This window comes from Symphalangus syndactylus, chromosome 14, assembly GCF_028878055.3.
Source record: "Symphalangus syndactylus isolate Jambi chromosome 14, NHGRI_mSymSyn1-v2.1_pri, whole genome shotgun sequence".
Taxonomy (NCBI): Eukaryota; Metazoa; Chordata; class Mammalia; order Primates; family Hylobatidae; genus Symphalangus; species Symphalangus syndactylus.
Genome location: NC_072436.2, coordinates 67,507,684 through 67,513,683, shown reverse-complemented (window position 1 = coordinate 67,513,683; position 6,000 = coordinate 67,507,684).

Below are 6,000 nucleotides of genomic sequence, written 5' to 3'. Positions count from 1 at the left end.
ATTTTTATTTCTCTTTGGTCCTTTTCCAAATCAGCTAGGTCCTCTGTTTACACTTTGTTGTATTCTGTAAGATGCACGAATCTGAAGTGTATATCTTGATGAATTTTCCCCTATGTGTACATCCATGTAAGCACCAGATTAAAATATAAACATTTCTAGGACCTCAGAACATTCCACCGTGCCACTTTCCAGTCAATAATTCATCAGAGATAACTGCTTTTTTTTTTTTTTTTTTTTTTTTTATACAGGGTCTCAGTCTGTCGCCCAGGATGGAGTGCAGTGGCACAATCATGGCTCCCTACAACAGTGACCTCCTAGGCTCAGGCAATCCTGCTTCAGCCTTCCAAGTAGCTGGGACCACAGGCGTGTGCCACCACACTTGACGTTTTTTTTTTGGGGGGGGGGCGGTAGAGACAGTCTCCTTATGTTGGCCAGGCTGGCCTCAAACTCCTAGGCTCAAGGATCCTTCTGCCTCGGCTTCCCAAAGTGCTGAGATAACAGGCGTCAGCACCTGACCTGCTATTCTGACTTTTATCAACATACATTAATTTTGCCTGTTCTAAGGTACCATATAAATGGAAACTTACAGCATATATATTTTTCTGTCTAGCTTCTTTTACCCAATAATGTATTTAAGATTTATCCATGTTGTTTCATGAATCAACAGTTGGTTTTTGTTTTTGTTTTTGCTGCATTTCATTGTATGAATCTAGCAATTTATTTATCCTGCTGTTTATGGGAACATGGATTGTTGCAAGTTTTTGATGATTGGGAACAATCACTTGTAGACATTCGCTTATTTATTTTTTTTTTTTCTCGCTCTTGTCCTCCAGGCTGGAGTGCGATGGCGCAATCTCGGCTCACCGCAACCTCCGCCTCCCGGGTTCGAGCGATTCTCCTGCCTCAGCCCCCCGAGTAGCTGGGATTACAGGCGCCTGCCACCATGCCCGGCTAATTTTTGTATTTTCAGTTGAGATGGCATTTCACCATGTTGGCCAGGCTGGTCTAGAACTCCTGACCTCAGGTGGTCCACCCACCTCGACCTCCCAAAGCCACCGCGTCCGGCTGACATATGCATTCTTTTCTCTTGCACATATATCTAGGAGTAGAATGGCTGAGTGTTTATATGTTTAACTTTATTTCAAACTGTCAAATAACTTTCCAGAGTTGTACCATTTTGCACTCATATGCAAGGTATTATTTAGTTTCTTTTAATACCCTATTTTATTTTGTGACATATTAAACATAATTATTTTATAGTCTATATTTGATAATTCTAACATAGGTGCTCTTTTTGCAGGTCTCATTCTGCAGTTTGTGATAGTTTATTTTCCTGTATATTTGATGACTTTCGATTAGGAGTTTATCTTTCTCGGAACTTTACCTGGGGGAATCCTTTGGCTATCAAATATATTCCTCCAGAAGAGAAATAAATACACTTGTTTTCTTCTGCCAAGACATACTAAATTTTTAGCCTGGGGTCTTTTAGGGGCTCCTAAAATGTTTGGTCCCACATCCAAGTGACAATGGGGCTGTGGTTAGAAACTCTGAGGAAAACATGTTTTCTTTTTTTCCCCTTCTACACAGAGCCAAAGCTGAGCCAGGCACATATGCCCACCGCCTCCCTTTGTTGGGGTGAAATCTTTTCTCATTCACTCAGTAAGGATGTCACCTTTCAGGAATCTTTGATCTGATTTCCTGCCTTGGATGAATACCAAGTGTTATTCCTCTCACTTGGAGCCCTTTAAAACCCAAGCTCCAGGCCACCAGGGAATTGAAGTTTGTTCCAACACACACTGTAGCTTCAGAACTCATTTCCTTGTCTCAATTCAAGCTTTCTACAATCTCTGGGAAACTGGGGATTTTTCTTTGTTTTTGTGACAGTTCAACCATTATTCTAAAAGATATTTTTAAGACTAGCAAAAGATTATTAACTAATGTTGAACGGTAAATATATGGAGGTTTGTTATACTGTTCTCTCTACAAAATATGTTTAAAATTTCACATAATAATAGTTTCCTTTTTAAAAAAAAATTCCCAATAGAGATTCATAGTGAGATATTTAGGACTGAAACATCACGATGGCTGTAATTTGCTTGAAAATACTTCAAGGCACGCACAGTGGCTCATGCTTGCAATCCCAGCACTTTGGGAGGCCAAGATGGGAGGATTTCTTGAGGCAAGAAGATCAAGACTAGCCTAGACAACATGGTGAGACCCCCATCTCTCCAAATAATAATAATAATAAAATTAGCCCAGTGCAGTGGTGTACCAGTAGTCCCAGCTACTTGGGAGGCTGAGCCCAGGAGTTTGAGGAGGCAGTGAGCTATGATTGTGCCACAGTACTCTAGTCTGGGTGACAGAGCAAGACCCTATTTCTGTTAAGTAAATAAATAAATAAATAAATAAATAAAATACTCCAGAGAAAAAAGGATGCAGCAAAATGGAAAAATGTTAATAATTGTAAAATTATTGTAAATTTTATGTTAAATTGTAACATTTAAATAGGGCATGTCGGTGTTCATTATACTATTTTGTCTACTTTTATGTACGTTTGGAAATTTTTATAATAAAAAGTCAAAATAAAACAAGTTCTTAGATGTTCTGTACTGGGAAGGCTCTCTGGACCTCTAGTGTACCGTATTATTAGAAACAAATTTGACATCACATTCACACTCACAAAGAAAGAATCTACAAAAGACCCTGGCCAAATTATTCAACAACTCAGAAAAGGTACAAAATGTGTGTGCTGTGTAATACAAAGCTGTTCAGATCCAGATATGAACAAATAAATTTGTGTAAGTGGGCAGTTGGGGAGGCAGGCAGGTCAGCAGGCCAGCAGAACAACAAAATAGGTAGGGATGGGCCTACTGAAGTGTCTTGACATTGAGCTATACCAAATGGCCCCATTTTTCATTGCATTTCATGGCCCAGATGTCTGCTGGTTGATAGTCCCATCCATGTAATAGCAAAATCACACTTCCTCCCTCCCATAGGTCCAGCCCCTCTAGTTTTAGGAGGGGGAAGCCGTCTCCCAGCTCCAGCCCAAATCTCACCTGCTCTCATTCACCTCCCATTTATGCCCAAGAGTCAGTGTGCCCATTCCAGAACTCCTAGGGGCTGAGCTTGCCTGGAGCCCCATTGAGCCAATCTCTCACTACATAATCATCTGATGCAAGTACATTTCCCAAAGTCCAAAAATTCCTTCTAAACTGAAATTCTGAGTGAGCATTCAGCAGAATAGCTCAGGGTGGGCTTTGGCCATTCAGGTCAAAACACTCTCTACCAAACTAGCTGGGTGTGGTGGCAAAGACCTGTAGTCCCAGCTACTTGGGAGGCTGAGCCAGGAGGATTGCTTGAGCCTAGGAGTTCGAGGTTGCAGTGAGCTATGATTGCATCCCTGTACTCTAGCCTAGGTGACAGAGTAAGACCCTGTCTCAAAAAAAGAAAAAGAAAAAGAAAAAAAAGTTCTCTACCAGTGGGAGATGAAAATATGGGCCTCCCTACCCTTCATTTTCCAGTTTTATGGAGAACAATTTGAATCAGAATGCACATATGCTCCCAAGAAGGACCTCTAATTTTCAGGGACAGAGCTGACTGGACCCAAATGTTGAAAAGAAACATTTCCCTAAGTTAAATTAACCTGCAAAAATGGCATCCTGTTATAGAGAAGACATTTATACATTATGCAGAACACTTGAGCTTGTGGTCTCTAATAGATTCCATTAAAGAATTAAGTCTTTGGTTTATCTTTGCAAAAATGAGGCATCCATTGAAGTGGTTTTTTTCAGAAGAAAGGGATATTTGCTCCAAGTTCACACATTTTATGTAATACAGTCACACTAGAAACTTTGAATTTATAGTCCTTCCCACTCAAGAGTTTAGCCAATTATTGGGCAGGCTCCCAGTTCAAAGTGTCTGGGTTTCCTTTCCCAGCAGTCAGAGGCTCTGCAAGAAGCATGTTCTTCCAATATGGGGCCTAGGATGGGAAGCCCACCCTGAGGGTCAGGCAAGAATTCCACCTATCTTGGGAGGTATGGCAAACCATACAGGGCAAGGACTGTATTTTCTTTACGTTCTAGTATGATGAAAACTTGCATTTTTACACATCTCAGAACAAATGGAACCTTGAGTCATGTTTCTCACATTTTTATATTCAGTCAACAGATCTTTAATGAGCATTTATTATATGCCAGACAACCATGTTGTGTTGGAAACACAGCAGTGAACAAAATAGACGTTCTCATGAAGTTGGCATTCTAAATAGTTGACTATGTGTACTATTCCTCTCAGAAGTTGGACTGATACATGCTCTGGAGTAATTTTTTTTGTTTTTTGAGACAGGGTCTCACTCTGTTACCCAGGCTGGAGTATAGTGGTTTGATCATGGCTGACTGCAGGCTTGAACTGTTAGGCTCAAGTGATTCTCCCACCTCAGCCTCCAGAGTAGCTGGGACTACAGGCATGCACCACCACACTTGGCTAATATTTTTAATTTTTTGTAGAGACAGGGTCTCGCTATGTTGCCCAGGCTGGCCTTGAACTCCTGGCCTCAAGCAGTCTTTCTGCCACAGCCTCCCAAAGTGCTGAGATTACAGGTGTGAGCCATTGTACCTGGCTTAGAGTAATGTTTTTGAGCAAAGCAAATGTACAAGACATGCACAGAGAGCCACTGGGAGCACAGAGTCCCTGGAAGAATGCTCTGGCTGGTGGCAGTATTGTCACAGGGCAGGCTACCCAAAGGTGAGCAGAAGACATGAGGCTAGACAGGTACAACTTGCTCATGAAGAGCCTCGAATGCCAAGCTTAGGAGTTTGAACTTTATTGGAACACGGACACTAATAGTTAATGTTTACTGAGTGCTTGCTATGTGCTAAGAGCTATGCATGAATCACCTCATTCTAACTCTCTTAACTCTCCACAGTAGGTCTTATTATTTCCAGATTGCTGATGAAAAACTGAGTCACAGAGAGGTAAAAAAACCACCCTGGGTCCACAGTTGTGTGAAAAAATTTTAACAGGTTAGAGTTGTGTTGTAGAAATCTGGTAGCCAGCCACGTGTAAGATGAATTGTAGAAAGGAGAGATCACAAATGGCTATCATAAGAGAATCACTGGGAAAAGGTAATAAGAACCCAAATCAGAGGCAAGGAGAACAGAAAGAAATGAAAGAATGCAAAGACTGACTGGATGTGCAGAGCAGTGACCGAGAGAAAGGAGGTATCACAGATGCCTCTTAGCTGCTAAGCCTGGGTGCCCTGCAGAAAGGGGCAGTTATTATCAGAAGAGAGAAGCCAGAGAGAGGCACGGATTTGGTGGGGATGATGTTGAGCTCAGTTTGGGGGTATGGTGAGTGTCTAGGGGGCCTGTAGGACCCCTCCAGAAAGCTTCTCACAAGCATTTGAAAATCAGTGACTTGATCTGGAGAAAAATATAGGGCTGGCATTACAAACCTGCTGGAGTCTGCAATACAGTATTGGTTGAAAGTGTGGAAATAATGATAGATGGTAGATAGATAGATAGATAGATAGATAGATAGATAGATAGATAGAATAGCATGATACATGGAATGAGGGAAGGGCTAAGGATAAAGATGCCTTCATGGATGCCCACAGTTAGGAGAAGAAAGTAGAGCCCATGAAGGAACAACTCCCAGAGTTTGCAGATCCAGGCAAGTATCTTGTTCAGAAAATAAAGGGAAGAGAGTTTCCAAAAGAAAAAGGGGTTGAAGGTACTCAGATGCTGAGGAGCCTATAACAATTGACTAAAAAAAACTCAAATTTGGAAATAAGGTGTCCTAATGAACATTTCAGAGGATGAAGAGAGATTCTTAAAGTCAGCCTTTGGAAGAATAACTATATAGAACACTTCCAGAGGCCAAACTAGTGACAATGAATCAAAAGAATTAAAATACTGCATATCTGGAAATTACACAGCTAGAAATATGTAGAAAAGAAACAAACATGCGGTAAGATACAGCTATGGAGCTGTTTGTCAAAAT